At 41.4% G+C, this 23,268-nt stretch overlaps 1 long non-coding RNA gene across 5 annotated transcripts in view; it reads right to left on the bottom strand.

Annotated features, from left to right (window-relative positions):
- Positions 1–21,606: 21,606 nt before the first annotated feature.
- Positions 21,607–23,268, bottom strand: part of LOC111184484 (uncharacterized) — a 39,924-nt gene continuing 38,262 nt past the window's right edge. For all 5 annotated transcript variants that reach the window (XR_002647265.3, XR_002647258.3, XR_002647259.3 and 2 more), the window contains one exon: positions 21,607–22,946. This is a non-coding gene — a long non-coding RNA (uncharacterized LOC111184484). The remainder of the gene's footprint in view (positions 22,947–23,268) is intronic.

Raw genomic sequence — 23,268 nt, 5'->3', positions numbered from 1 at the left:
TTTTTTCTCATGGCATTGTTAGTCACAGATTTAGCCTTAAACCATTTAATTTAAATACTTTCTAGCTTTGTGTAACTGGTGCTACCCTACTGAAGAGCTTTGTGTTTTTCATCAGATCTTACCATGATCTATTTCATCTTATGTTTTTTTTTTTTCCTTTGCTTTTCTGCACACTCTAAAGACTGATTCTTCAAAAAGTCTTTCCCTGTGTAACCTGATCATGGAGGAACCTCCAGACAGTGGGTTGACCGAAGAAATTCAAAGATCTCAGATTGATTTAGGTGCAATTATTTGGGGCCCTGATGCTAGTACAGACAGTGTCAGCCAGGAAATTACCCAAGGTGGGTCGCAGGAAGACTCTGCATGTCTCTCCAAAGCAGAGCAGGAACTGGGATTTTCCACCGGAATACTTCCTGCTGCTGGCTGGCACACTGTAGCTGGACAGGGTGAGCATGTTCCGGGGCCAGCCGCTCCATGTGGAGAAGAACAAATGCCCCCAAATCCCATGCCTGGCGCTGCTTGTTTGGAGATGGAGCATCCTTGCGATCTACCTGACTCAGAGATACCAGCCATGGAAACTGGTGGCCTGGTCAAAGAAGGTCAAGAAGATGTTAAAAAGTCAGAAGAAGAAGAAGGAAAACAGAAGATAGAGGATTCTGTCTGGGCAGGTCTGGAGACATATGAAAAGGTAGAGGCTGGAGCTACTGGTGTCAAGGCCCTAGAAGGGACAGAGGAATTTGAAGAGAGAGGATGTACAGGAAACAGAGTAGTAGATCTTTTTAAGACAGTAGGAAAGCAAGACCAGGAGACCTTAAAAAGCAATGAAGAGGAAACTAGGAAAGATCTAAGTGCTGGGTATAAGGAAAGTGTAAAGACCAATGAAAAGTATCTTGAGAAAACTGACGTATTAGAAAAAGACGTGGAAAGTGTAGACAGAGCAGATGAGTTGAGTGACAGAGACCAAGGGCTAGATGAAGGGATTCAAGTAGTAATAAATAATTGTGAAATTATAGAGGGATCTGGAGCTAACCCTGCCAGTCACACAGATATTTTGAATCTGCCTCTCCATACTGACTCTGTATCTAATCCTGAAGATGCCAGCACAGAGGAATGGTTCTTAGCTGGAAAAAACATAAAGAGAAATTTAATCGACCCTCCTAACCATGATAAAATGTATCACTCAGCACAGGGCAGTGCATATGCTGAAGAGATGCGGTGTGAGGCTGTGTTACATGCGCCTGGAAGTAACAGAGATGGAAATCAGTCTGTTGTTTTATCGATAAAACATGAAGCAGCAGCTCAGTCTAGGACAGATCTTAATTATGCTCTGGGAACTAATGCAAACAGAAGAGATTGGTGTTTGTGTAAGGCTGAAGATTCATTAATAGAGGAACCTGAAAGTACAGTGACTGGGAACTGTAGCCATACCATTAACTTGCCAAAAATTGCAAAACCAGACTCTTGGGGGACAGATCCAGGTCAAATCTGGCAGCCAAGCTTGGATTCAGCAGTGAATAATACGGATATATTGGAATTCTCTGGTATACCAGATGGCCAAGCAAGTGGATTTGCCAGTTGCCTTGATTCTATTAACCACTGGCCTATCAGAGATATGGGAGGCTTAGATAATTGCTGGGAACATTTAGACACAGTTGGGAGCAAGAAAGGGCTGGAAGTGGACTTACTAGCAGAGGTATGTGGGGAACAGAGTCAAGAGGTAGCTAGACCATTGGTTGTGGGAACCTGCCAGAACGTTAGCACCGAGAGTTCCACTAGTCCCCAAGACAATGACACCAACAGCTCAGATTTATCTGAAGAAGAAATTGCTAACCAGAGATATGGATTGTTGTACCAAGAAATAGAGGCTGATAAAGAAGAGGTACTTACCCCAGTATGTAGTATAGACTAGCCAAAGACTTCTGTAGGTTCTGTTTTTCCTAATGTTTCTCACCGACTTCATCATCCATCACTATGTTCTCCAAGATCTGCTCATCTCCTTGACAGATTGTCATGTACCTCTTGAAATCTGTGCAAACCAAACACAAAATAGGTTGACAAAACAAACAAACAAAAATCCCCCGGAACAACAACACAAAAAGCAGAATGATGGTGTTGGAAACTAATGAGTGTCTACTTTACCATCCTATTTACTGTATTTATTCTTTCTACTTTCACTTTTATTGTTCAAGCACTAAATATATATATAAAACAGACAGATTTACTGTTCCTAAAGTGGTTCCACCCCAGTAAAAACACATGAAATGTTTCTACCCAGGCCCATGGAAGCTATAAAATCTCATAATAGCTGTTCATCAAAATGATGTATTTAGAGAAATACTGGAAATGCTTCCAGATTCTATAGATGGCTAAAAGAATGAGCTATTTAACCACTCATGGCTCTTGTCTGGAATCATGTTCTCATTATTGAGAAAGTGGGCTTTGGTTAGCCCTGAGCCACATACCAGCAATAATTGTAAAAATAATGTTGTTCTTTTTTTTTTGTCAGCCTATTTAAAATAATACAGTGTGGCCTTTTCCATTTCCTAAGCATTTGCATGCACAGCAGCCTTTTGTATTATTTTAGAATTTGCAGTGGTCCTTACTTTCCCACTTGTCTAACAGACATTTACCAATCCTACAAAAGTAATGAAAAAAATAACGTACTCTGATTCCCATTTCTGTGTAGGCTTCTGGAGGTCCATTTAATGGATTCACCCAGGTAAGAAATCAATTTGCTGGCAAAATCCATCTGTTGAGAATGATGCGGGTCTGAAAAATGTAGGCCTCTGCTTGCTGGGATAGCATAATGTTTAAGTACGTCAGCATAAAATTTGAGCCCACTTCTTGTGAATTCAGTAATGGAAACAGTAATAGGAGCAATGTTGCAGGGCTGTTGTGAAGATTAAATGAAATGTGAACGTAGAGTTTTAGCCCAGCAGCCTAGCACATACTAAGTGCTCCTTGACTCTAGTTAGCTATTGTTAATATTATTAGCTCTACCACGGAATTCTGATGGTGCCTCCACTAGAAATTAGAAGTTGTCTTTATCTGAGAGATCTCCTAGGTTCAGCTGTTGGAAAAGAGGAGATAGGATTGTTTTGAACTAATGAGATGGATCTTTAGACAATATAAGAGATTTTTAGGAGCCTCCTTCTAAATATTTATCTAAGAGTCGTACTACGCGGAACCTTATTTCTTCAGTGGTTCTTCAGGAAGGAGCCACTGGAAGATCAGAAACTGTAGGTTGGCTCTGGCCAATAAGACGTGCCACACAGTGGACTGTCCCATTCACTGTATATGTCCCAACAGATGGACGGTGTAACCCATGTGAAAGGCAGGCCACGTGGCTGTCAAGTTCATGGAATAAGTTCTGAAAACCTCTTCAAGGGAGACTTCAGATATCTGCTTGTCTGTGATGAGTGCTTTGTCTCAGAATATCAGACATGAACAATTTTGAATTTTAACATTCAGAATTTCTCCATTTAAAAGTTTGACTGCTTTCCCCCATGTTGCCTATAAAAAGAGAAAACCCACTGACTCACACACCTACACCCCAATACAGATAACACACAAACGCACAGAGAGATGATAACATGTCTCTTCCATAGAAGAGAACTCCTTTGAAAGATCGGGTCATGAGAATTCATTTCTTATTTTTTAAGCTTGTATTTATCACTTATAAATGCACATAGTTTAAAGAGTAACAACATTTTATAAGGTTTTTTTTTTAATTTAAAAACTTCAGACCATCTTACATCCCCTGATTTCCTGCTTCTTAGAGGAAAATACTTTCACACCTTGTAGCAGATTCTCTGATTTCACCCCCATATGTGTGCATGACTTTCTTCTAATGCTCCTTCTTGATCTCCGAAGCATTAGCTATGGACTTATCTCTCTGGAAGATGAGGACTTAAAGCGCTTTCAACCTGCTGTGGCCACAGTTCACATCTGTGTCTGCTTCCCGTCCTTCCACTGATGTCATAGCCAGCCAGCCAATCAGCGGTGGTATTATCACGATGCTATAGACGCTCTTAGTGCTCAAGTCATGAAGTTTACATTTCCTTTTATGCCAACGTTTTGTTTTCCTTTGAGGAAATAATTGTAGGGTCTTGTTTGTTAGCATGTTGGTTTGTTTGCTTAGTTTTCTAGGTACTTATTACTGATTCAACCCCATACTCTGTAGTTACAGAAATCTCCTCTCGTTTTGTTTAAAACATTAAACATTCTTTAAGTTTCATCCTCCTGAAGGTTGAAGCTCTCCTTCTGGATGGCTCCAGTCTGACCTGGGGATTCCATGGCTACGACTTGCTGCTACGGCTATTATCACAGGGTCTCCCATCACGTCTACTGTGGGGATTGCCTCACCTGTCTTCTGTCCATCCACTCTTTTCAGGACACAAATTGTTCTCATTTGGGGCTAAATTCCTCATTTGGGTAGAGCACATCCTCCAGTAGCTTGCTGAGAAAGGTGTGCACAAGAAGCATGTATTTGTGACCTTCTCTGTTTGAAAATAATTTTGTTCCCATGTACATAATGGACTGTAAGTTTGGATATTATATTACAAGTTGTAAACTGTTTTCCTTTAGAATTTTGGAGCCATTGCTCCACCCGATTCTACCTCCTAGCCTTGCCACTGAGAAGTTGTCATTTTGATTCTTGATCTTTTGTAAGAAACCCTCTCTCTTTCTCTCTCTCTCTCTCTGCCCCCTTATGTACCCCTCCCACCTTCTTTTTCTCTTTCTCTGTGGAAGTCTGTGTAATCTTTATACCCCAGTGATTCTAGGATTTTACAATGATGTACTGTGGTCTGAGTCTATTTTCATACATTGTACTGGGCCCTTGTAATCTAAAGACTGTGTGTCTTTCAGTTTGGGGGGATTTTTCTTACTGATGATTTCTTTTGCTTTCTTTTGTTTTCTCGTTCTATAACCCTTCTCTTCTTCATATGCTGGCTTCTTGAGCTTGTCTTCTAATTAATTCTTTTTCTTTGCTTTTCCCTTTTCTCTTGCTCTGCTTTCCGACTCTTCCAACAGATTTTTCACTTCTATATATATTTTTAATTTCCAAGAGCTCTTTTTGTTTACTGAATATTTGGTTTTTAATAACAACATCCTCTTCTTGTGTCATGAATACAGCATCTTCCATTATATTTCCAAGTGTATTAATAATAATAATTTTCAAAGGTCTTTTCCCCCCTGTAAAGTCTTTGTTTCTTCCACTTTTTTAAACCTATTCGGTCTCCCTTTAATATTTGAAACTTTTCTTAAATGTTTGTTAATCTTGGCTGTCTCCTCGTATTTAATAAGAGGGGGACACTGAAAAGCTGAGAGACTTGTACAAGTAGGTAGAGCTCATTGACTATGGGTATTGTTGTAGGATTCTGGTGTAGGATTATCTTTCCTGTCGAGGAATTCCTAGTGTCAGATTCTTTAGGCTTTTTTTTTTTTTCTTGAGCTGGTCATATTTCCCTGGGAAGACTCTTCTGGTCTCCTGTCTGGGTATGTGCAGGGGTGCAGGGGTACAAGCCTGGCTGCCAGTGTAATGGGAGTTGAATGGGGAAGAAGTTGGGAGAGGAGGAGCCCATGTCTAAATATTTATTATGTAAATGTTCATTTAATTCTGCTGCTTTCCTAACATGCCTGTGTATCCCCCAGTCCAGAGACCCTCTGTTTCAGCCTCTGAAAATAATCTCAAGTCGGGGGTGGAAAGGGTATTGCTTGGTTTTCAGGTAGATGAGAGTGTCTCCAGGTATAAGTACTTTTTAATAGACTTCCAACCAGTTCCTCTGTCTTTAGCAGCATCCTAACTTCCATTTCCTGTGGTCCCCATCTTTCTAATTCTTGATCCATTGGGATTTATGAGTAATAAATTGGCTTGCTTTTTGGCATTTCTTACATCAACTTAAGGTACAGATGTTTTTGGTTCCCCAAGTTACCTACTGTTCACTCATTTGCTTTTCAGTTTCAGAATTTTGTTGATGTTGTTTTTGTTCCCATTCTTTTTACCCTTATGGGTTTATGCCTTTAAAAATTAATTTTCTTATTGTTATTTAGTTTGGATTCTGGAGGTAATTGCCTGTGTTCAATCCACCATCTTTAACCTAATGTCACTGGCTCATCTTTTCTGTTGGGGAACCGTTGATGTTTAATTCTTTCGGGATTTCTTTGGTCAGATTACCCAGGAAAGATTCTTTCAGTCTCCTGTTTGGAGGGTATAAGTCTGGCTACCTGATGAAGATTCTCCTAGAGATCACTGTTCCCTGAGATTTCCTCCACCTTGATTTTTTTAGGATTCGTATCCTGAATGAATATATTGTATACAGTTTTTAAGTTATGGCTCATAATTAACTCATAGAAGTCACACTTCAGTGAAATAGTAAGATTAAGGTTCCAACATTTTAAAACGTTTAAATTTGTAGCTTAGATCCATTAAATTCTAACTTGATGTTGATGTCCAGAGGAGAAGCTGCAGACCAAAGATGCCTCTGAAGACACTGCCCTTTACATAATGTCTCTCATCAGATCATTGAATTCTGCTAGCTCAGGTTTCTATTTAGAATAACTGCTGGCAAAAAATTATCTCTGCGTGTTTTGCTTTTCTGATTTAAAATAAAAAGAGACTAAAAAAACTTTATAATGTATTTGTTGACACAATTCATGCGAGCTAATTTATATGATACCTTTGTTGTTGCTTTTTTGGCAAATTACCTGAAACCCTAATAATTTTGAATATTCTACTTTATTCCCAATTTTCAGCCACAGGACACTACATTATTCACAATGCAGACAGACCAGAATATGATCTGTAACTTGGTAAGCTGATTTTGGTTTGTGTTTTGGGGATGTTGTTAGTTACCACCAAATGATCCAAGGTTGATCTTTGTAGGTTATTTAGAGCTTGAAATCCAGAATGTGGTTTCTGTAGCCCCCTCTTTTCTAGAAAATGAGAAGGAGGGCCTCTGAAAAATCTCAGTGTGACTTTGAATGTGGTTACTTCTATTTATAAAGGCACGGTGGTCCCAGCAAAAATCAGTCTCTTAATTATGGGCTTCAGTGGAACACAGTCTATCCATCAAGGACACGGGTGTTTCTTTTTTTTTTTTTTAAATTAAAAAAATAAATTTATTTATCTGGCTGTGTTGGGTCTTCGTTGCTGCACGCGGGCTTTCTCTAGTTGCGGTGAGCGGGTGCTACTCTTCATTGCGGTGTGCGGGCTTCTCATTGCGGTGGCTTCTCTTGTTGCGGAGCACGGGCTCTAGGCACGCGGGCTCAGTAGTTGTGGCTCGCGGGCTCTAGAGCGCAGGCTCAGTAGTTGTGGCGCACAGGCTTAGTTGCTCCCCAGCATGTGGGATCTTCCCAGACCAGGGAACGAACCTGTACATGGGTGTTTCTTAGTGACTGTACCTTATGCTACGGGACTGACGATGAAATTGCCTCGAGAATTCATGCTTGAAAGTAGATCCTTGCTTTTCCTTGAACCTGAAGCTACCTCATTTCTCATGTCCTCCCTTCATTTTGTGAGTTGTAGAAGGAAGTAATGCACAGTAGAGGCAGGATTCCTACTTTGCTGTCAAATGAGATGAGAGAATAGCTTAGCTGGGGAGTGAGGAGGCAGAAGGGTAACTCTGGGGGTTAGAGCAGATTCTTACAAACTCAGTTATCACGGGAAACGTTTTTAGCAGCAGCTTACTCGTAAAGTTGAATGAAGAGACCTTGAGTTACGTCACTGAGAGCTTCCCAGTGCTACACTACAGAGGATTTGGGCCCTTTGAGGATTAGTTCATGGTTATGTGTAGCACACTGCTTTTCCCGTGGGAATGGGATAGGATTATCCCAGCTTCTGGCTTTCATTTGGGAAACTTAGAATTGGGTTTAAGGAGAAGGAATTTCTCCCTTCAGATGATTTCACTTCTAAGTAAGGATTTCTGCTCCGGGAAGTTTGGAGCTTCCAAACTAATTTGATATTTTTCAAAGGCAAGTGTTTCTCTAGCACCTTGTCCGGAGGTGGTTGTATTTTTGCCTTTTGGGTAACCAGAAAAAAAGGTGGAGCCTGTGAGGCCTGCAAATAAAGATTTAAATGTTTAAAATTCAGATTATATTGATGTTAATAATGGAGCCAGAGAGACCTCCATTTCATGGTCATTGGTGGTTTTCAGTCTGGGGTGCTGATGGAGTAAAGGTTATATTGGTGCTGGAGGATGAGATTTTTAATTATCAGTTGAGAATGGGTTAAGAAAAACGGAGGGACCCTGGTATAAACGAAAAGGCAATGGGTCATCATTAAATTCACATCTATTACTGTTGCAAATTCCTGGCACAGAATCCGGTGGTTTTTAAGTTTCTCTGAACATCTCTCTACCACCTACAGCTGGTTCTAGGAGCTTCCATTGCCTGCCCTCCCCTTCTCTTTATATGTGTTCGCTGAAGCAGACTTCTTGCACCTTCTTTCCATTGGGGAACTTAGCTTCATCATTCCCAGCATTGTAGATGCTGCTAGGGTTGCCCTGTGGGGAACTAGGAATCGCAGTGACCCTCTCCCACTGAGCTGTGATTATATGGGATCTTCCTGGGAGCAGGGCAGTGTCCCAACACGGGTTCATTGACTGGTCTGAGCAAGGTGGAGGCTGCAGTTGGTAGTCAACTGCACATCTCCACAGTCTGCATCTTATGGCCCCACGGGACATCCCTTGTGTACAAGTTTAAACCTTTTTGAATCTGCAGACCCTGCCCTGGGCTCAGGGTTGTTGCCTCCATGACCCTTTGAAGTTCTCATTAAATTAGCTCTCCCCAGTTTGGAGAAGCAGGATCATAAGGTAGTCGCCATATTGGAATGTGACTAGACCCTTAACTCCACTCTCCCAACCCATCTCTTCTTCCTCTGCATTGACCGTCTTTCTAGCTTATCACAGAGGATGCCGGAAAATGTGCACCAAAGTTACACTACTCGTTTTGTTCTAAAACGAGAATTCCATTTCTGAGTCTCAGAGTTAAACCATTGTGGCATCCTGCTGTCAGTAATAAATATAGAGTATACCTCTCCTCTCAACGTATAATGGTCTCTACTCCAGCAAACAATAGCAAGTCCTTACCAGCGCTCCCAGATGGATATGGCATGGTATCAACCCACTTGCAATGCTTGTCAAGGGAGGCTTCTTATAGAAAAAAAAGTGGTTGAAACAGGGCACAATTCCTACAGGACTACTCTGAGATCTTTCTACAAGATGTTGTTCACAAGTTACCTTTGTTTTTCTTTCTATCTTGACAAAGCATTTTCAATTTTACATTATCTTAGAAGAATTAGGAAAGTGGTTTCTATTTCCAGAGTTGAGTAGCTGATTTTATGTGCAAACATGCTGTCACGCTTCAGCCTTACTCATCATTCAGTGAGTTCTATTTGTCCCCCTAGAATTTAAGTTGTTAAGTGTGTAATGCTATATTATAATATTCGGTGTGATATTATAAATAGAGAAAAATGTTGTGACTCGTAGGACATAACCCGTCTCTCCTCCCCTTCATACTTTGCTTCCATTGAGTCATTGTCTGACCTCAGCAAGGAGACGCCATTGGACTTATTCATGAAATCACCCTAGTTATTCTCGCCGTATGTAAAACTTCAGAATTTCCTCGCACTTCCAAGAAACCCAGCCTCTGATGCAAATATGTTTTCATTTTAAGTTATCTCTGTGTTTGGTTTTCTGGGTTTTTTCATAATGTGCACAGATATATTTATTTGATACACGTTTTGAAACTTCTCTTGACCCCTCATCCTCCATTGCAGACTCAGCTCGCAGGGGGACAGCCATCAGCCTATGGGTTTCTTGCTCTTCGTCAAATTACCCTTCCTATCCTTGTTGTGTAGGTCATCTGATACCATTCTCTCATAGCAAATCACCTCGACTTCCAAAATGGTTAGATCATACTCTGAGAGCTTATAGTAGCTCTTTGCTGCAAGGAAAACTCAGTGCATTATGAAGATAATTCCTTTTGAACAATACAAGTGAAATCTTTCCCCATAAAGGACTCCTGAGAGTAGATGAGAGTGAATTTTATCTTTCTTTCTTAAAAATTGTGTCTGATCACCCCTTAAAGGTTATAAAAGCCCATAAAAATATCAAACCTCTGTACATTTATCTCCCTAAGTGTCCTTTCATTTTATGAAGCCCTTTCAAGAGAAGGGTGGTATGACCTTGGTATGCGTCACAGTGGAGGTTTTGGTGGAGGGCACAAGACAAATATTTTGCGTATTTATCCAACAGCAGGCTATCATTATTTTCTATAATCTCAGCATAACTTCCCCATGCAGCTTGCCATGTGCACCAGCTTCAGTGGACATAGGAGAGCTAGAGATGGCTTTTGATTGCTTATGGCAAATGTCTGACGGAAGTTACTGATTCCTCCAAAGGAAGTATTTATTGGAGACTCCGTACTCCTCTAAGAAAACGCTTTTAAACTTTCTTATGGTTTAAATGCCCTAATAGAAAATGATCTTAAAGTGCCCTACAGTGGCCATCCATTTAGTGAAATAGTCATGCTAAATAGTGTGTTTACATTAATCTATAAATCAAAAGAGAGGAAACAATTTCAGTAGCCGTGGTAACTTGCGTTGGCTGTGCTGTTTTTCATAGCCTGTTGTTATTTAATCATGCTAATTTTAAAACTCAAAAAATCTGGAGGTAAGAGAGGCCAGAGGCTTGATTCAGCATATAATTGGAATCAGGAGGGTGTCTGTGTGTAGGGGTCACAGTGGGAAGAAAAGACCTCACTCTTATCCACACAAGTAGAATAGTCTAATTGGTACCACAGAGAATACTGCCTGTGGTTCCCTGAAGAATTAGTTTATTATATGAAAAAAAACACAAAAAACTGATGGCTAAGGATTTTGTTGGAGGGAAAAGTGGAATAAGGGAACGAACAAAATGTAAGGCAGCAAAGTCTCTACGACTGTGGTGGCTCCTTGCCACGTGGTTGGATCTACTCCTCCCAGCCGGGGCAGTTGCGCAGTAACTTCATAGTGACCTTTCCATGCACCTTAATGCGTTTTGATCTGAATATTGGGATGGCCCCTCATTTTTTTGGTTGCATTGCATATCAACAGAGGGGGGAGGTTCCAGAATTGTGTTTCCGTGAGCTCTTCCCTACTCCTTCCAATTTCCAAAGGTGGGAGCTCCTAGGATCTCTCCTCTCTCTGCTCAGTAGTGGAAAGTACCGTTTCAGGATCTCTTATAGGTGACCTAAGGAAGTGAATACTCATAATGTTGAAAGTAAGTAAAATGAGTAGCCAAAATGGTAAGTCTTTTTGCCCAACTTCAAGGGATATAACAGTGCTTGGTGATGGTAATGTGAAGCTTAATAAGAGTTTATTCCTAGACTTTTCAGTTGTGTAAAGACCCATCAGGCCTAATGTGCGGGTTTTTTCCAGCACAGATTTAATGAAGCTAATTGCCTGTAGGATGACGAAGAAAATCGTACTTGTCCAATATTCCGTCATGTTATCTATTCACTTGTTGAATCTTTTTCCTCTAATCCTCAAACCATCAAAGGCTGAACCTGAACAGGCTCCGTCCACAGAGCCGAAAGCAGAGGAGCCGCCCGCTGCTGTACCACCTGCTGCCGGGCTGGACCTTGGACTTGACACCCAGGCTGAGGAGCCAGTGGAGGGGGCAGAGGTGAGCGCCACCTCCCTTCCACCCTCCCCCCGCCTCCCCTGCCATTAGCTGTGCTCATCTCATCATCCCATTTCTCCTTTCTCATTCATGCTTCACTTGGACCAAATCACCTGCATATCTGTCATGGCTCCCCAGGTTCAAATGGCCTTTACTCCTTTGACAGGGAAACTGCATATTGTTTTTTTTTTTAAGGAAGATATCCAGAGACCTGCTCTTACGCTGTCATGTAGCCACAGGCTTGGTTCTCAAAAAAGGGTGCCTTGATTCTTTCTGATAACTCTTCCATTCATGGTCAATAGGTTGTAATAACTCACAGGTAACCAGACTTGTTAATGCTCCGCCCCACCTGTGATGGCTGGAGGTGGGCCTTCCGTGAGGGACTAACCTGCAGATGACAGAAGGGTAATCACCTTGTTGGTTGTGTCTACACGGTGATTTCTTACAATATTAGTTTTGTAGGTTGGTGAAGGCCCCAGGAGGGACTGAAATCCTATATTAGAAATCCTTGAATCTATAAAGACTTCTATGGGAACAACCATTTGCTCAAAATCAAGTCTGGTGCTGGCTGTTATAGCACAAGAGAGCTTGAGGATGTATTTTGTGCAAGAGTGGAGACTCATTTGTCTGCCTGGAACCCTTCTCTCACCTGCTCCTTTCAGCCACACACCACAGCACATCGAAAACTGGGATGGGCTCTATATGCACCCTGTTGAATTGGATAAGTTAACACACGTGAAAGTGTAGAATGATACCAAGGAAAATTTACCAGGGAAGTGTACCAAAGTTTCCCAGGGAGAGTGAACAATAGTTTACTTATGAAATGCAGTTAAAATATCTCCCAAGAATTTCAATCAGGGTACCCTACAGCCTTCCCAGAATCTGTACAAAGAGAGAGACCAGGCTTCCCTGGTGGCGCAGTGGTTGAGAGTCTGCCTGCCGATGCAGGGGACGCTGATTCGTGCCCCGGTCCAGGAAGATCCCACATGCTGCGGAGCGGCTGGGCCCGTGAGCCATGGCCGCTGAGCCTGTGCGCCCGGAGCCTGTGCTCCGCGGCGGGAGAGGCCACAACAGTGAGAGGCCCGCGTAACGCAAAAAAAAAAAAGAAGAGGTAGACCAATCTCCCTATTCCCAAAATAACATTGCCTAGGTGAGATAACTAGAGAAATAAAAGCTATATTTTTGCTGTCAGTGCCCTAGGTTGTTTTACTGGGAAAAGGGTAGGTCATCTGTCAAATTTATTATTTATTAACAGAGTAGAAAAAATAAATAATAGGGCAAGATAGTGACGCAAAATACAAATTAAGAATTACTCAAGAAAAATGATCGTATTTTCCATGTAAAGGTACACAGTTGGACCAAGTTTTGTAAGGAAAACAAGACTGTGTTCTGAGTCCCTCCTAAAAAGGCTGTTTGCACAGATTGTAGACTGGGAAGTGCTGAGGTGCTGTGCTTCAGTGTCCGGGATTTTTCTTCTTAACTCTCATTCCCAGATTGGCAGGTGATCTTAGTAACTCAGTGCAGATGGAGCATTTTCATTTGGTGTCAGATCTCTCCACCCAGCTTAGGATGATTTAAATAACAAAGGAAGGGAAAGAGACAATTGAATCTTCGAGTGCTGTTACAATTAAGAAGAAAATTGATTTTTAAAAGAATATGGACCATGCCAGGGAGTTAGAAAGATATTGATTAGGTTCAGATATTGATTTAGAAATGGATTCAGTTCTGAAAAGTTGTCATCAAATTTCTATTTTGAAGAGCAGCACAGACTCCATCTTTACCAGTGCTTTTTTTAAAATTAATTTTTATTGGAGTAGAGTTGATTTACAATGTTGTGTTACTTTCTGCTGTACAGCAAAGTGAATCAGTTATACATACACATGTATCCACTCTTTTTTAGATTCTGTTCCCATATAGGTCATTACAGAGTATTGAGTGGAGTTACCTATGCTATATAGCAGTTATCTATTTTATATATAGTAGTGTATACCAGTGTTTTTAAACCCAGTTGATTCAGTGCCCCAGACTATTCAGTGTAAGGCTTAATGACATCAACGCCCATGGTTTTGAGCAAGGGTATTCTGGGTTTGACAGTAGGGTGGAGATGTGAAATAGACAAGCTCATGTGTTAAATACAGGCTCGAATATTGATCCTCTAATGGCCGTGACCACATAACCTCTCATACCCATCCTTACTTTAACAAACTTATATAAGTAGGTTTTGTTTTCTCAAAGTCTAAGTTCATTGGTTTTCCAATGAAGAATCTGAGTAGCTACCAATTATCAAGTACCTATTGTGTCGTACCTACTACATATATAAAGATTTATAAAAGAATTATAATCTTTTAAATCAAGGGTGGTGTTAAAAATATTTAGCAAACTGTATGGTATAAGCATCAACCATTACTAGAACGGGCTTCCCTCATGTTGGGTAAGGAGATGTTTGGAAGAATTCTTTTTTTAAAAAAAATATTTATTCATTTGGCTGCATCAGGTCTTAGTTGTGGCACGTGGGATCTTTGTTGCGGCACGCGGGCTTTTCTCTAGCTGTGGTGCGTGGGCTCCAGAGCACACGGGCTCAGTAGTTGCCCCGCCGCATGTGGGATCTTAGGTCACTGACCAGGGATCAAACCCGCTTCCCCTGCATTGGAAGGCAGATTCTTAACCACTGGGCCACCAGGGAAGTCCCTGGAAGAATTCTTCATTCTGAAAATGCTTGTCTCCTAAAGCTTATGTGAACTTTAGAGAATCGAAAATTTAGATTCTTGTGAAATGCAAGGCAGTTTGGAGAATCTTATGAAGGATTCAGGCACCTGCTGAGATGCAGAGATGATTAAGAACAGCAGGTCCTGAGCTGACCATGTGAGTCATCCTCTCTGAGAAGAAAAAGTTCAAGCAGTTGATGTCTCCACCCTCAAATGGACTAAAAAATAATAGTAAGAGAAGGCAGTTTCCAGCAGTTTGATTTGCCTAATACTCATCAGAAGTGGCTACTTTTCATGTTTTAAAATGGACACACTTGGATAAAGTCAGTTCTTCCCCCAAGTCCACCCTTCTACTTAAGAAAATAATCTCAGATAAAATGTTTTTGTTCTCTTAATGTAGGTTTATAGCTTCTTTTTTCTGGTCATAATTGAGATAATATTAGGGTTATTTTTTCTAAAGAAATCTCTTCTGTTGCTAGATGTGTGATATTTAGTTGAGATGGAAATCCACACCGTGTCCCGAGCATTCATTAGAAGGCTGGCTGTGGCTGTCATCAGTCACGATGGGGTTGATGTGACCTTTTGAGGTCATCATTTTTGCTGCTGAAATGTCACCACACGGTTATTATTTCCATTCTTGACAGAATGCATTTCGTATGAGGTGAAATTTGTGGTGTTTTGTTAAAAAAAAAAAAAGAGGCAAATGTAATTTCGAAAACAGGAAATTTGAGCAGCAGTTCACAAAGAAACCTCGGGCTCCCAAGAAAAGTTTAATTATTACATTTTTGTTTGTTGTCTCATTCCCCACCTAGCTTATATTGTTTTTACTTTTTTCCTACAGCACCAAATTTTACCAGTATATCTGCAGGATACATTTTAAAAACCAACACTTGCTACCTCTTCTCCAGACGTTTCCATGTTATATAAGTACTGAAATTTTTCTTTAGAAAAAAAATCAATATTTGTTTAGAAATATATCAGAGAATTAGATCAAAACCAGATAAAGATGATTTTTACCTACATTTATTTTATTTTCTTGCAGAGAATCCCTCCTAACTTTCTCTAAATTTCTGTCTGCTCCTATATTTTGCTCCAATGATGTGAAGTGGACCAATGTCTTTTTTCCCTATTATTTTTAAAGAAATAATGCAGCGTAATTAAATTTAGGGTTAACATTGTTTCCAAAACAAATAAATGGGGAAAAGATCGAGGTAGATATTTTTAGAATTTTTAGAATAATTTCAGAATCCTGGAAGGTGAAACACTGACCCATTATTTGAGGAACTACTTTTGTGTTTCGTTAAGTTGACTTGTCAGGACCAATTTAAACCGACAACTGTAGATATATTGATGATAGATACATAGATACATAGATGATAGCTGATAGGTAAACAGATATAGATAGATAGATAGATGATAGATAATAGGTAAACAGATAGATGATTTATAGATGATAGATAGATAGGTAGATAGATAGGTAAACAGATACATGATAGATAGATACATAGATAGAGATATACACTATGGTCTGTGAACTTCATCTTTCCAGGAATACTTCTATCTGTGTGTGTAGAATGCATGTACTAGTTTCCTCCTTCATTCAGCTGGTAGATATAGCTGAGTCCTCTCTAGATGTCTGGCTCTGTTCTGGGTCTGGGGGATACGATGATGCAGGCAGTAGATATGGCTCCTGCCGTCCTGGTTCACACAGACCGGTGCTGGGTGAGGCGTACATTACACAGTAGTCCAGGCATCCTTCTGTGATGGGCGTGTGTGTGGGCAACAGCATTGAGTTTTCTCCTTGTGCAGAGTGAACATGGGAGCTCAGGCTTCCACTGTGCCTCTAGATGTGAGCTCGGATCTGTCAGAGGAAGACCTGAGGAACAGAGGAAGCCAGCAATTTCTCGCCTGCCCTTCATTATCACAGAATCATGTCCACAGGCAAAGTGCTCACTCTGAAGCATGCTTCAAATTATAATGTATATAATTATATATGGATATGGATATATATGGCGATAGATAGATAGACAGACAGACAGATATGCATGTCTTGGAGATAGATGTACCTTTTTTACCTTTCTCAGAAAAAAGTCACAGGAATGGTTATTTTCTCTGAGTTTGACTGTATTCATGTTAGCAGCTAATTACATTCTCGGTGCCCTGCAGGCCAAACAAACAGCTGTTTCTTCTGTGTTCCATGGCACCCAGCACAGAGCTGGGTGAATAATACATGCCCAGTAAATTCTGAGTCATTGATTTGTTGACTGATTGACACTGTAATCTACTGATCCTGAAAGAGACTACAGCCAAAGCTGTTAAAATACCGATATTACATGGTCATTTTCTTTCTTTCAGTTTCCATTCAGATAATTGAATTTTTATACTTAGGAAAAGCAAGCTGCTTATTGTGATCAAAAGCAGGGCCACCTTCCTCATTATGCTGCACAGTGGCCTTGTGACAGCTGAGCCCCAGTTGCCACAAATGTAAAATGGGTTTAATGATAATTACCTTCAAAGTGTCTGGCAAGGGCTTGGAAATAATCCAGGTCACTAGTTTAGCATCTGACACGTAGATGTTCCTCCAACAGTGAGACTTGGATAATATCATTATTGTCATCATCTTCATGATAAGTGGTTTCCTCCAAGATAAGCAGATGTAGGTGAAAGCTGTACTCTGGGAAGGAGCTGGCCACAGATGTGGAAGATAACAGCACCCCTTTCCCTTTCGTTGCACGTTGATATTAAGGGACTTGATCTTATTTAGGTCCCCATCAGCGCAAATTTCCTCCTGGTTCCTAAAGAAGCTGCATCCCATCAAAATTCTTTGCCTTTTCTGAGAAGACTTTTTCTCTTCTAGGGACCTTCATATTGGGTCCATTGATAGGAAATGTTCCAACCTTCACTGCCAGGAAGATGTGGGCATTCGGAGGCATGCAGCCTCCTTCAGGGGGGTGATAGAAGGAGCACACAGGCAGATGAGCTCCAGAGATGTATTCGAAGTTGACCCAAGTGGCCGGGCCGAGACCTTTCTTTCTCTCTACCACTGCAGCACATCATGGGGAAGAGATGGAGTTAGCCAGGGCTAAGATGAAGGTAGATGGTGGAAACTCCCCACGCCTCACACCTCACAGAGCAGGTTGACCTGGGGTTGTCAGTTTCTATCTCTGGAAAATGGGGCCGTGGTTGTTTCCATATGTGGCTGATATTAAGTATTCATTAACCACCTGCCAGCTGTTAGGCAGCACACACAAACCATCTTCCCTGCTTTCTGGGGTCTCATATTCCAAAGCCCCTTCTTGCACAGACCCGTGCGATGATTGTGGAATGTTATTATTTCTTCAGTGTTCTAATTACACGTGAACATGATCGTGAGGTTTCAGATTGTTCTTCCACTTTCGAGCAGCCATTTGTCGATGATGGGTGCCTAGTGATTTTTTAAGTGTTACTTTCGGCATGTGCTTTTTTTTCTTATTGAGGTGCAATTCACATAACATGAAATTAATCGATTTAAAGTGAAAAATTCGGTGGCTTTTGTACATTCCTAATGTACAACCACCACCTCTGTCTCCTTCCGAAACATTTTCATCTCCCCAGGTTAAAACCCCATACCCAGGGTCCCCCCCCTCCAGCCCCTGGGAACTGCCCATCTGCTTTCTGTCTCTATGGATTTATCTACCTTGGAGATTTCATATACATAGAATCATACAATATGTGACCTTTTGTGTCCGGCTTGGTGTATACTTTTTGGCACATACTAAATCTCGTGCTTGAACCTGCTGTTTTCAACCTGGCTTTGGTTGTAATTAACTTCGGGATAAAAACTCCCTTATTCTCTCTCAGTATTTACTGAGCTCAGTGCATAAGCCCACGTTGATACATTTCCTGGCCATCAGCCCGGTTGGGTAAGACCAGACCCAATTGGGCTGATGGCCAGGAATGCTAAAAAGACAACTCTTTATAAAACCCACCCCCACCCTCCATCAATCCTAGTCTTACCCCAAACAGGATTTCGACTTGGCTGAGCCTTGCAGATGTGCCTACGGGCTCAGGTCTCTCACTCTGTGGGTCCCAGTATCAAGGTTTATTTGGTCCATGGATAATATGGAACTGAACATTCAGACCAGTGTGTCTTATGGTTCTGCACCTGTTCTTACCCTTTCTTGTTCTGTTCATCCTCTCAGCACCTCCATGGTAGAAGGTCCTTTCCATGGACCTCTCCTCATTAGTGGACATGAGCTGAAACCGTAAGTGTGATCAGGAAAAAGTGCTTGATTTTGGATCAGAGATCCCTTCCTTTTCTCTGGCAAATTGAGTGTCAATGTTGCCAATATTGAATCTCAACCAACCCAAGGCCTGCCTTTGAGAATTACTGTGTTTGGCCTGCAGTGAAAGGCAGTATGACTGAAACACCAAGAGAGTTAAGGCACAGGCAGCAGGACCATATTGTATGCTAATATTTGACTTACATTATCTCACAGCAGTCCTGTGAAGGAAGCTTTTTTTTTTTTTTTTTTTTGCGGTACACGGGCCTCTCACTGTTGTGGCCTCTCCCGTTACGGAGCACAGGCTCCAGACACACAGGCTCAGTGGCCATGGCTCACGGGCCCAGCCGCTCCACGGCACGTGGGATCTTCCCGGACCGGGGCACGAACCCGTGTCCCCTGCATTGGCAGGTGGACTCTCAACCACTGCGCCACCGGGGAAGCCCCGTGAAGGAAGCATTCTTTAGGTATCATTACTGCATTTTGCAGATTAAGGAAACTGAGACACAGAGAGTTTATGTGGTTTAAACCAAGATCACACACCCAGAAAGTGATGACATGAAATGCAAATCCTGACATTTTTAATCCATAGGTATTCATCTCATAACTACTCCAGATGCTATATTTTTCAAAAGAGCAGGTTTTTATAAAAGTACATTTACAGACCAATCTGAAGCCAACAGGGTCACAACTGGGCTCAAATCCCTCCACGCTGAGACCAGGACTTTCTCCAACCAATGCTTCGACTTGGTGCGTATTGCTGATGTGGAGCTGAAGGGTCAAAAAGAAATAGAAATGCTTGTAGGGCCCAACCTTGAGCTTCGCAGAGACAATGGGTATCCTAAACCTCCACTTTGGCTGCAAAGCAAGGGTCTAAGGGGATGTATTGGAGAGATCCCTGAATCAAGAGTCTAGAGACTCTTAGCTCCGTGGCTCACCAGTGAGGCGGCCTTGGGAAATCATTTTCCCGTTCTCTACCAGTTTTCTCATCTCTCCTTTACAAGTTGTGTTTGATACACAATATGTTCTCTTCCTACTCTCAACAGTCTACAACTTACTACATTAAACAGTTAAGGATTTCCAAATCCTTTGTAATGAGAGCGCCCTCAAATCATGTCTTATTTTCCAGCTTCTATTTGCTAGGCAAATGGGGCGACAGATCAGCATGGAGTGTTTTACTTACCAAGTCCAAGGACTAGTCAAAGGCTGTCATATCAGAGGGTAGGCAGTTGGGTCTTCCCCATGTGACAGTCAGCTGCTTACCTTTCCTCAAGATTCAGGCCTCCGACTGCCATCTGGCTGAGTCACAGGTTGCCCAAGGACATGCCTGTGGTTCTTGGCAGGGTCAAGGTTGGGAGTTTTGCCAACAGAGCATGATGACATTTAGGTGATTTGCAGATCTCCGTTTTTTGGTTTAGTCTCTGGGTGTGTCTGGCAGCCCTGCCTCTGCCGTCTGCTAACCCCAGCCTGAGCCTGCTCACTAGAAGGCAGTTTGAGTAGTGGCAGCAAATGCTCAAAGATACCATAGCCAGGCAGGGTGAAATGTTTATTGTGGGGTAAAGGCATTTTCTAAAGAGCCTCTCTAACAAGTTCTTTGCAACCCCCATTGAAGCTGTGTTTTGTGGCTACTTCTGAAACTAATACTTGCTCACGTCCCAATCTCTGAGAGTGTACAACACACAATATTTACCTTTGCTTATAAAGATAAATCCACCTTTCCTGTGCATTTCTCCCATACACTTTGCAAATGAATCTAATTAAAACTTTAAGAATTTAATGTGTATGGTTATTAGATATTCTGCTATGACCTTAAAGGCCAAATTAACCCCCAAATTCCTTAACTTTGGCATTTCAGCAGGAGATCTTAATTTTTAAGGAAAGTATGGAGCTAAATTGGACAGATGTTGCCATGGCAACCCTGCTGCCAGCAGCTGAGTTGCCCTGGGACCAGGCTGCTTAAGGCTTACGATGGGACTGCAGGCAATACTAGGAGAGTAGATTGAAAAAGATGATTGAGCTGAAGGTCAGGGGGAGAAAAACCCACTAAATTCCTTTATTAGAAAGGAAACGTATAGATTATCAAATGAAGTTTGTAATACCAGGAGCAGCCTTTGAAGGGAACAGCATTGGAGGCATGGTGTTCCATGGGAGAGCTCACCGTACAGTCTTGCTGAAGGGGAATTATGACCCGCCATGTTTTAAGTGTAGTTTATGAGAGAAGGAGTACCGTCCACCAGACTGTGTCTTAGTATAGGAACCTTCTCTTCTCTAGCTGCCTCTTAAGATTTTCTTTAAAATGGATCCTGAAGAGAATCCTGTGTTTTCATACAAATGCTTGGATCTTTGGACAAGTCAAGAGCTCATGTTGGATCCAGAACAAGGGCTGGGCAGGAAAAGGCCAGGATGGCCTGGAGCCGGGATTCACACTGTGAGATTCATCTCCCTTCATTACTTCCCAGAGGGACTCAGGGGTCACTCCAGCTCCAATGCTTGTTAGTGGGAGAGTCAGAACTAAAACCCAGGTCGCCAGCTCCATCTCTAGGATTACTGCCACTCCACCTTATTTCCTCCCTTCTAAAATGAGAACTCTGGGTTAGATGAGGCCTCCGGTCCTTCCAGCTGTGGAATCATATCAATCTCTAACTTGGGAACGTAGCTAGGACTGCCCAAGTGCCCAGTTTCTAAGTGTTTTCAGTTGTAACTCTGCAGTGCACTGGATAACACCAGGAGATGGATTCATCTTCTTTTCCACTTTCCCATTCTGTACATATCTTTCTAAACAATGGAATTTACAGGACTACTGACAAAAATAATGGGGAAAATTCTATTCAACCAATCTCTTCTTGATAGCTTTCGATTATATAATTTGTATCAAGTAAGAGGGATTTTACGACATGTTTGCTTAGGTGCCCAGATACATCATGTCTACAAATAAAAATTTTATTTATAATCTACTACTCTCAACTTTAAAAAGTCTCAGCTTAAAAATTTTATTTATAATCTACAAATCTCAAAAAAAATTTTATTTATAATCTACAAATCCAAGAGTGTAAGTGAATGCATTGGCTGTAAGAACATGCTTGAATTCTTCAGCAAACGCTGCTCGCTTGGGAGTTGTCAGTAGGACGTGGCAGGTCTGTGGAGGTGCCGGGTCTCAGGATCACTGTGGAACTCTGATTTAGAGGTGCGTTGCTTTCTTGGTTGCCGTTTGGTGTGAAAAAACACAGAATTTAGAGTTAGACTGCTGCAATCCTGGTTTACGGACTGGGCAAGTCACTAAGTATGAGTTGACTTGTGTAGAAAGCGGGACTATATCTAATAGGGCTGTTGGGTGAATAATATGCAGTAAGTGTAAAACACCTGGGATAGCACCTGGAAAATTGTAGAGCCACAGTAAAGGTCAGTTTCCCCGACAGGCTACAGAATGTGCCTATATTGAAACTGTGAAGCAGAAACCTGTCTGGGGATCAGAATTATTCCTCTCCATGTTTGGGATAAATTGGAAAGCCTAGAATTCAGTGATCTTTTAGCCAAGTGCCTCCTGCCGAGAGCAAATGTCAGGAAGATGGCTACTCTCTGACGCAAGGGTAACCAAATTAAAAAAATATATTTCTTACATTCTTTACTTATCATTTGTGTCATTTACCCCAGGAATATTTTAATGAAAATCAAATGCATCCGTTGAGCACATAACTGAAGATTGTAAGACTGAAACAGAAAAAAAAAAATCACAAAATTTTACTAGATTCACTGTTACCAGTGTATTTTTTCATGTTAACGCTCTTTACGCTTAAATATACAAAGTGAGTCAAAGCATGAATAGTACTCAAAGTATTAGCCAAGCTCTGGAGAATTTTCCACAAACCAAGGCATGAACAAATCCTAAAAGCACAGTAACTGAGCCTGGCATAGAAAAATATGTGTCATCCATCCCACCCCAGATAGAAGACACTGGTACCCAGCCCACCATGAGTGCAGGCACATCTCTCTGAAGCATCCAGGTCACCTGGGACCTACTGTCGCTCTCACACCAACACATCCTTTGACGCATGCATTTGGGGGATTTAAGACAGGTGGTTGTGAAATGCTTACAATGTAATGCAGAGTGCAAAAGGCAGTGCTACCTTTATACATACATGAATTCCCTGGACTTCATTAAGACGCAGATTCCAATTCAGTAGGTTTGGGGTGGGGCCTGAGACCCTGCATTTCTAACAAGGTCCTAGATGATGCCTCTGCTACTAGCTGGGACCAAGGGTGAAACCGTAGCTAGATAATCCCAGTTAAGTTCAAGCACGTGTGTCCATAGCAAAAAGCTGTGTGGGAGAAAACACATCAAAATGTTAACATTGGTCATAAAATGATGGGTACTTTGTTTTCTTTTTTACGCTCCCATGTTTTCCAAATTTTCTCTAATGACCACCATTTAATAAAAATACTAAAATTTTAAAAAGAAACTATATTGTATTAACACACATACACACAAACTAGAAACCAGCTAGTGTTCAATTATAGGACAACTTAAATAAATTGTTAAATAGAGAAAGTGTTATATATCCACTAATATAATTTTTCCAAGAAACACAATCCATGTGTTCTAAAATAAACAAAGTCCCTATATGCACAGAAAATGAATAA

This window comes from Delphinapterus leucas, chromosome 9 (genome assembly GCF_059928025.1).
Source record: "Delphinapterus leucas isolate spDelLeu-1000000601 "Yukka" chromosome 9, BTC_Dleu_Yukka2, whole genome shotgun sequence".
Classification (NCBI taxonomy): Eukaryota; Metazoa; Chordata; class Mammalia; order Artiodactyla; family Monodontidae; genus Delphinapterus; species Delphinapterus leucas.
The sequence above is the reverse complement of the archived record's forward strand: the minus strand, read 5'-3'. Positions and strand labels throughout refer to the sequence as shown.